The 9,837-nt window shown below is 40.8% G+C and overlaps 1 pseudogene; it reads right to left on the reverse strand.

Annotated features, from left to right (window-relative positions):
- Window positions 1–9,524, reverse strand: part of LOC129621255 (antigen WC1.1-like) — a 69,448-nt pseudogene extending 59,924 nt beyond the window's left edge.
- Window positions 9,525–9,837: the final 313 nt, after the last annotated feature.

Here is a 9,837-nt window from a genome sequence, read left to right on the forward strand (position 1 = left end):
TTAACATTGTATTTTTGAAATTCCAAACTCTACTCTAGATTTTTAAATTTTGCTTTTTATTATTTTTTATCAATTTTGTACTTTTAATAACCCAATCTTCAGTACCCATTTTTACTTGGGAGCAAGATTACTGGCTTGACTGCTCTCTCCCTTTGGCCTCTCCTTTTTCTCCTCCAGGTTGCCTGTGTCTCTTCTTTAACCCCTCTCTGCTGTACCCAACTTTGTGAATTTCTGTGTGTTCCAGAAGGTGGAGAACACTTAGGGAGCTGATTACTGGCTGGATCTGTCTCTCTCCTTTTCATTCCCCCCTTTTATCCTCCTGGACACCTCTATCTCCTTCCTCCTTCTTCTCTTCTCTGTATAACTCCGTGAACATCTCTGAGTGGTCCAGTTGTGGAGTGCACATAAGGAAGTGATTACTGGCTAGCCTGCTATCTCCTCTGTTGATTCCACCTCATCTCATTTGGGTCACCTCTAACTCCCTCCTCCCTCTTCTCTTCTCCGTGTAACTCTCTGGGTGTCACTCACTGTGGAGAAACTTTTCATCTTTAACCTAGATGTTTTATCAATGGTGTTGTATAGAAGGAGAAGTTTTGAGACTACTAAAAAAAAGACTGAAAACCAGAAGCAGGAGGCTTAAGTCCAAATCCTGACTCCAGGGAACTCTTGACTCCAGGGAACATTAATTGACATGAGCTCATCAAACGCCTCCATACCTACACTGAAACCAAGCACCACACAAGGGCCAACAAGCTCCAGAGCAAGACATACCACGCAAATTCTCCAGCAACACAAAAACACAGCACTGAGCTCCAATATACAGGCTGCCTAAAGTTGCTACAAAACCGTAGACATCTCATAACTCATTACTGGACACTTCAGTGCACTCCAGAGAGAAGAAATACAGCTCCATCCACCAGAACACCGACACAAGCCTCCCTAACCAAGAAACCTTGACAAGCCACCTGTACAAACCCACACACAGTGAGGAAACGCCACAATAAAGAGAACTCCACAAACTGACCGAATACAGAAAGGACACCCCAAACTCAGCAATTTAAACAAGATGAAGAGACAGAGGAATACCCAGCAGATAAAGGAACAGGATAAATGCCCAACAAACCAAACAAAAGAGGAAGAGATAGGGAATCTACCTGATAAAGAATTCTGAATAATGATAGTGAAAATGATCCAAAATCTCGAAAGCAAAATGGAATCACAGATAAATAGCCTGGAGACAAGGATTGAGAAGATGCAAGAAAGGTTTAACAAGGACCTAGAAGAATTAAAAAAGAGTCAATATATTATGAATAATGCAATAAATGAGATCAAAAACACTCTGGAGGCAACAAATAGTAGAATAACAGAGACAGAAGATAGAATTAGTGAATTAGAAGATAGAATGGTAGAAATAAATGAATCAGAGAAGAAAAATGAATTAAAAGAAATGAGGACAATCTCAGAGACCTCCAGGACAATATTAAATGCTACAACATTCGAATCATATGGGTCCCAGAAGAAGAAGACAACAAGAAAGACCATGAGAAAATACTTGAGGAGATAATAGTTGAAAACTTCCCTAAAATGGGGAAGGAAATTATCACCCAAGTCCAAGAAACCCAGAGAGTCCCAAACAGGATAAACCCAAGGCTAAACACCTCAAGACACATATGAATCAAGTTAACAAAGATCAAACACAAAGAACAAATATTAAAAGCAGCAAGGGAAAAACAACAAATAACACACAAGTGAATTCCCATAAGGATAACAGCTGATCTTTCAACAGAAACTCTTCAAGCCAGGAGGGAATGGCAAGACATACTTAAAATGATGAAAGAAGATAACCTACAGCCCAGATTACTGTACCCAGCAAGGATCTCATTCAAATATGAAGGAGAAATCAAAAGCTTTACAGATCAGCAAAAGCTGAGAGAATTCAGCACCACCAACCAGCTCTCCAACAAATACTAAAGGATATTCTCTAAACAGGAAACACAAAAAGGGTGTATAAATTCGAACCCAAAACAATAAAGTAAATGGCAATGGGATCATACTTATCAATAATTACCTTAAATGTAAATGGGTTGAATGCCCCAAACAAAAGACAAAGACTGGTTGAATGGATACAAAAACAAGACCCCTACATATGTTGTCTACAAGAGACCCACCTCAAAACAGGGGACACATACAGACTGAAAGTGAAGGGCTGGAAAAAGATTTTCCATGCAAATAGGGACCAAAAGAAAGCAGGAGTAGCAATACTCATATCAGATAAAATAGACTTTAAAACAAAGGCTGTGAAAAGAGACAAAGAAGGTTACTACATAATGATCAAAGGATCAATCCAAGAAGAAGATATAACAATTATAAATATATATGCACCCAACATAGGAGCACCGCAATATGTAAGACAAATACTAACAAGTATGAAAGGGGAAATTAACAATAACACAATAATAGTGGGAGACTTTAATACCCCACTCACACCTATGGATAGATCAACTAAACAGAAAATTAACAAGGAAACACAAACTTTAAATGATACAATAGACCAGTTAGACCTAATTGATGTCTATAGGACATTTCACCCCAAAACAATGAGTTTCATTTTTTTCTCAAGCGCACATGGAACCTTCTCCAGGATAGATCACATCCTGGGCCATAAATCTAGCCTTGGTAAATTCAAAAAAAATTGAAAGCATTCGAAGCATCTTTTCTGACCACAATGCAGTAAGATTAGATGTCAATTACAGGAGAAAAACTATTAAAAATTCCAACATATGGAGGCTGAACAACACGCTGCTGAATAACCAACAAATCGCAGAAGAAATCAAAAAAGAAATCAAAATTTGCATAGAAATGAATGAAAATGAAAACACAACAACACAAAACCTGTGGGACACTGTAAAAGCAGTCCTAAGGGGAAAGTTCATAGCAATACAGGCACACCTCAAGAAGCAAGAAAACACTCAAATAAATAACCTAACTCTACACCTAAAGCAACTAGAAAAGGAAGAAATGAAGAACCCCAGGGTTAGTAGAAGGAAAGAAATCTTAAAAATTAGGGCAGAAATAAATGCAAAAGAAACAAAAGAGACCATAGCAAAAATCAACAAAGCCAAAAGCTGGTTCTTTGAAAGGATAAATAAAATTGACAAACCATTAGCCAGACTCATAAGAAACAAAGGGAGAAAAATCAAATCAATAAAATTAGAAATGAAAATAGAGAGATCACAACAGACAACACAGAAATACAAAGGATCATAAGAGACTACTATCAGCAATTATATGCCAATAAAATGGACAACGTGGAAGAAATGGACAAATTCTTAGAAAAGTACAACTTTCCAAAACTGGACCAGGAAGAAATAGAAAATCTTAACAGACCCATCACAAGCACGGAAATTGAAACTGTGATCAGAAATCTTCCAGCAAATAAAAGCCCAGGTCCAGATGGCTTCACAGCTGAAGTCTACCAAAAATTTAGAGAAGAGCTAACACCTATCCTGCTCAAACTCTTCCAGAAAATTGCAGAGGAAGGTAAACTTCCAGACTCATTCTATGAGGCCACCATCACCCTGATCCCAAAACCTGACAAAGATGCCACAAAAAAAGAAAACTACAGGCCAATATCACTGATGAACATAGATGCAAAAGTCCTTAACAAAATTCTAGCAATCAGAATCCAACAACACATTAAAAAGATCATACACCATGACCAAGTGGGCTTTATCCCAGGGATGTAAGGATTCTTCAATATCTGCAAATCAATCAATGTAATGCACCACAGTAACAAACTGAAAAATAAAAACCATATGATTATCTCCATAGATGCAGAGAAAGCCTTTGACAAAATTCAACATCCATTTATGATAAAAACTCTCCAGAAAGCAGAAATAGAAGGAACATACCTCAACATAATAAAAGCTATGTATGAAAAACCCACAGCAAGCATTATCCTCAATGGTGAAAAATTGAAAGCATTTCCCCTAAAGTCAGGAACAAGACAAGGGTGCCCACTCTCAGCACTACTATTTGACATAGTTTTGGAAGTTTTGGCCACAGCAATCAGAGCAGAAAAAGAAATAAAAGGAATCCAAATTGGAAAAGAAGAAGTAAAACGCTCACTGTCTGCAGATGACATGATCCTCTACATAGAAAACCCTAAAGACTCCACCAGAAAATTACTAGAACTAATCAATGGATATAGTAAAGTTGCAGGATATAAAATCAATACACAGAAATCCCTTACATTCCTATACACTAATAATGACAAAATAGAAAGAGAAATTAAGGAAACAATTCCATTCACCATTGCAATGAAAAGAATAAAATACTTAGGAATATATCGACCTAAAGAAACTAAAGACCTATATATAGAAAACTATAAAACACTGGTGAAAGAAATCAAAGAGGACACTAGTAGATGGAGAAATATACCATGTTCATGGGTTGGAAGAATCAATATAGTGAAAATGAGTATACTACCCAAAGCAATCTATAGATTCAATGCAATCCCTATCAAGTTACCAACGGAATTCTTCACAGAATTAGAACAAATAATTTCACAATTTGTATGGAAATACAAAAAACCTCAAATAGCCAAAGCAATCTTGAGAAAGAAGAATGGAACTGGAGGAATCAACCTTCCTGACTTCAGGCTCTACTACAAAGCCACAGTTATCAAGACAGTATGGTACTGGCACAAAGACAGAAATATAGATCAATGAAACAAAATAGAAAACCCAGAGATAAATCCACGCACCTATGGACACCTTATCTTTGACAAAGGAGGCAAGAATATACAATGGATTAAAGACAATCTCTTTAACAAGTGGTGCTGGGAAAACTGGTCAACCATTTGTAAAAGAATGAAACTAGAACACTTTCTAACACCATACACAAAAATAAACTCAAAATGGATTAAAGATCTAAACGTAAGACCAGAAACTATAAAACTCCTAGAGGAGAACATAGGCAAAACACTCTCTGACATACATCACAGCAGGATTCTCTATGACCCACCTCCCAGAATATTGGAAATAAAAGCAAAAATAAACAAATGGGACCTAATTAAACTTAAAATCTTCTGCACAACAAAGGAAACTATTAGCAAGGTGAAAAGACAGCCTTCAGAATGGGAGAAAATAATAGCAAATGAAGCAACTGACAAACAACTAATCTCAAAAATATACAAGCAACTCCTACAGCTCAATTTCAGAAAAATAAATGACCCAATCAAAAAATGGGCCAAAGAATTAAATAGGCATTTCTCCAAAGAAGACATACAGATGGCTAACAAATGCATGGAAAGATGCTCAACATCACTCATTATCAGAGAAATGCAAATCAAAATCACTATGAGGTACCATTTCACACCAGTCAGAATGGCTGCAATCCGAAAGACTACAAGCAATAAATGCTGGAGAGGGTGTGGAGAAAAGGGAACCCTCTTACACTGTTGGTGGGAATGCAAACTAGCACAGCCACTATGGATAACAGTGTCAGATCAGATCAGATCTGCTGAATCATAGAAAAAGCAAGAGAGTTCCAGAAAAACATCTATTTCTGCTTTATTGACTATGCCAAAGCCTTTGACTGTGTGGATCACAATCAACTGCGGAAAATTCTTCAAGAGATGGGAATACCAGACCACCTGACCTGCCTCTTGAGAAATTTGTATGCAGGTGAGGAAGCAACAGTTAGAACTGCACATGGAACAACAGACTGGTTCCAAATAGGAAAAGGAGTTTGTCAAGGCTGTATATTGTCACTCTGTTTATTTAAATTATATGCAGAGTACATCATGAGAAACGCTGGACTGGAAGAAACACAAGCTGGAATCAAGATTTCCAGGAGAAATATCAATCACCTCAGATATGCAGATGAAAGCACCCTTATGGCAGATAGTGAAGAGGAGAACAATGTGGAGATTCCTTAAAAAACTGGAAAAGAACTGCCTTATGATCCAGAAATCCCACTGCTGGCCATACACACCGAGGAAACCAGAATTGAAAGAGATACGTGTACCCCAATGTTCATCACAGCACTGTTTATAATAGCCAGAACATGGAAGCAACCTAGATGTCCATCAGCAGATGAATGGATAAGAAAGCAGTGTTACATATACACAATGGAGTATTACTCAGCCATTAAAAAGAATACATTTAAATCAGTTCTAATGAGGTGGATGAAACTGGAGCCTATTATACAGAGTGAAGTAAGCCAGAAAGAAAAACACCAATACAGTATACTAACGCATATATGTGGAATTTAGAAAGATGGTAACAATAACCTTGTATACAAGACAGCAAAAGAGACACTGAAGTATAGAACAGTATTGTGGACTCTGTGGGAGAGGGAAAGGGTGGGATGATTTGGGAGAATGGCATTGAAACATGAGTAATATCATATATGAAACGAGTTCCCAGTCCAGGTTCAATGAACGATACTGGATGCTTGAGGCTGGTGCACTGGGACAACTCAGAGGGATGGTACAGGGAGGGAGGAGGGAGGAGGGTTCAGGATGGGGAACACATGTATACCTGTGGCGGATTCATGTTGATATATGGCAAAACCAATACAATATTGTAAAGTTAAAAAAGAAAAGAAAAGAAAAAAAATAACAGAACTATTAAAAAAAAAAAAACCCTCCTGTAACCAGCTCAAAGTAATGGAGATCCAGGAATTGCCTGATGAAGAATTCAAAATAATACTTCAAAAGATGATCAGAGTGTTACAAGATAACTCAAATATTTAATGATACCAATAAAACAATGCAAATATAATAAGAACAATAAAGATATATAAAATATTTTTTATTTTTTTATTTTATTTTATTTTTAAACTTTACATAATTGTATTAGTTTTGCCAAATATCAAAATGAATCCACCACAGGTATACATGTGTTCCCCATCCTGAACCCTCCTCCCTCCTCCCTCCCCATTCCATCCCTCTGGGTCGTCCCAGTGCACCAGCCCCAAGCATCCAGTATCGTGCATCGAACCTAGGCTGTCAACTCGTTTCATACATGATATTTTACATGTTTCAATGCCATTCTCCCAAATCTTCCCACCCTCTCCCTCTCTCACAGAGTCCATAAGACTGTTCTATACATCAGTGTCTTTTTTGCTGTCTCGTACACAGGGTTATTGTTACCATCTTTCTAAATTCCATATATATGTGTTAGTATACTGTATTGGTGTTTTTCTTTCTGGCTTACTTCACTCTGTATAATAGGCTCCAGTATTTTTTAAAAGAACTAACCAGATATTTTGAAGCTGAATAATAAATGAATGGGCTTCCCAGTTGGCAATAGTGGTAAAGAAGCCACCTGCAAATGCAAGAGATGTAAGAGACTCGGGTTCAATCCCTGGGTCCAGAAGATCCCCTGGAGGAGGGCATGGCAACCCACTCCAGTGTTCTTGCCTGAAGAATCCCATGGACAGAAGAGTCTACAGTTCATAGGGTCACAAAGAGTCAGACATGACTGAGGCGACTTAGCATCCACACATAATGAGTAATCTGAAAAGCTCAATACAGAGATTTAACAACAGACGACCAAAGGAAAGAAAAAGAAAAAAGAATCAATGAGTTAGAAGAAAGATCAGTTGAAAGTATCCACATAAAGAAGCAAAAAAAGAATGAAAGGAATATAGAAAGCCAGTGGGAACTATGGACACCATAAAGAGGAACAATGTATGCAATGGAGTCAGGACAGGAGAAGTGAGGGAGAAAAGAATTAAGGGCTGAGGACTTCCCTGGTGGTGCAGTGGATAAGAGTCCACCTGCCAGTGCAGGGGACATCAGTTCAATCCCTGGTCCAGGAAAATCCCACATGCCACAGGGCAACTAAGCCAGTGTGCCACAGCTACTGAAACCTGTGCACCTAGAGCCTGTGGTCCCCAGCAAGAGAAGCCACTGCAGTGAGAAGCCTGTGCACTGCAGCGAAGAGTAGCCCCTGCTTACCACAACTAGAGAAATCCTGTATACAAGGAAGGAGACCTAGCACAGCCAAAAATAAATAATTAAAACAGAAAAGAGAAAACACAGGCTGAGAATTTCCCAAACCTAGGGAAAGATCTGGACATCTAAGTTCAAGAAGCTAATAAGTCACCCCAAAATTTCAATCCAAAGCAACTTTTTCTAAGACTCACAGAGTTAACTGTCCAAATGCAAAGACAAAGAATTCTAAAGGTCTAAAGAGAAGAAAAAATTCTGTGACCCAAGAGGACTCCCATAAGGAGATCAGCGGATTTGTCCAAGGAAACCCTGCAGACCATGAAGAAAGATTAATACACTCCACCCTCACTCAGTGGAAAGCAGCTCCAGGGAGGGACAGGAGAGGGCACGAGAGAAAGTGCTCCCTACAGAGTCACAGCAGATCCTGGGAGGGGAAGGGACCGTCCCAGGCCCCCAGCACATCAGGAAACATCACAGGGACTGGGGCAGGGACTTGGGAACTTATACACCTGAGGCTGTGCTTCAACTGATCTCTACAGACAAAAGGTCCCCTCTCCTGGCTGCAGGCTCCTCTGTTCCACAATGAACACCTGGTGGGAACAGGTGAGGCCAGCAAGCAGAGCGTCTCACAGAGCCCAGTGCTGGGCAGACAGGGCAACAAGCAGAGGAGAGCCCAGGGGATGGGGGAGAGGAGCCAGAGAGAGGCAGGCAGGTGCGCCATTATCTCTGATCTGGTCACATGCAGCGGCATGACACCCAGCCCTGTGGACATCCTGTGTGCTTCACAGACCAATGGACTCACTCCCTGCTCAGTAGCCCCGTTCCTGTCACACAGACAGGCTATACCACCCCTTACACACACATGCACACACACACACACATCACACACCCTCACACACTCCTCACACACTCCACAAACACACACACTCTTCACACCCTCACTCACACATTCTATTCACACACACTCACAGCTTCACATACACACACCCTCACACATTCCTCACATACTCACAGACATACTCCTCATACCCTTACAAACACACACCCTCACATACTCCTTACCTTCACACACACACACATACAGAGCCTACAGGAGCACAGACACAGGAAACATGGGGACCCAGCGGGAGTGGTCAAACACCAGGCACATGGAGTGTGTGGGAACAGCCCAGAGTCCCAGCTGAGGTCAGTCGCTGGACCTTCCACACACTGGGAGCCACTGGGACTTCTAGAAGCTCCCTGAGAACAAGGGAGACAGTGGAGGGACTCAGGCTGACCCAGCTAGGTTCAGACCAAACCTCACTGCTCTGTAAAATCTGCCTCTATGACCAGTGGACCCCCCACAGGAGACGGACCAGTGTTCACAGTCAGCGTGGCTCCTTTTTGGTCAAAATTACTGAGACCATGGCTCCACAGATCCAGACACCTTTCCTTTCACCACAATGTCCACTCCCTGCTGTGGACCCAGGACAGAGGGGCAGCCCTTACCTTGACCACCCACCATGGTACCAAGGAGGAGGACACAGAGTCCCCGCAGGGAGAGATGTGTGCCCAGAGCCATCCTGACCCCACGTCCTCAAGATCACAGTCCCAGCTTCAGGATCAGCCTGTGAGGAGCGTCAGGGTGCTGACTGGGTCTATATAGACCACCCCTTACACCCTCCCTCCTGAGAGCCAATAGAAACAGCTTTCACCATTTCAGCCACTATCGGAGGCTGCATCTGCCCCTTTCTGAACACCAGTGAGCTTTTGAATCTTCCACATCTCCTTAAATGAGCAGCATGGTCCTTTGACCTCCTGCTTCCGTGGTCCTGAGAGCGGGGTCCCATGACCGGGACTGGGATAGAAAAGGTGCATCAAAAACCATGAGTGCC

The sequence above is a fragment of the Bubalus kerabau genome, chromosome 1 (assembly GCF_029407905.1).
Source record: "Bubalus kerabau isolate K-KA32 ecotype Philippines breed swamp buffalo chromosome 1, PCC_UOA_SB_1v2, whole genome shotgun sequence".
Lineage (NCBI taxonomy): Eukaryota > Metazoa > Chordata > Mammalia > Artiodactyla > Bovidae > Bubalus > Bubalus kerabau.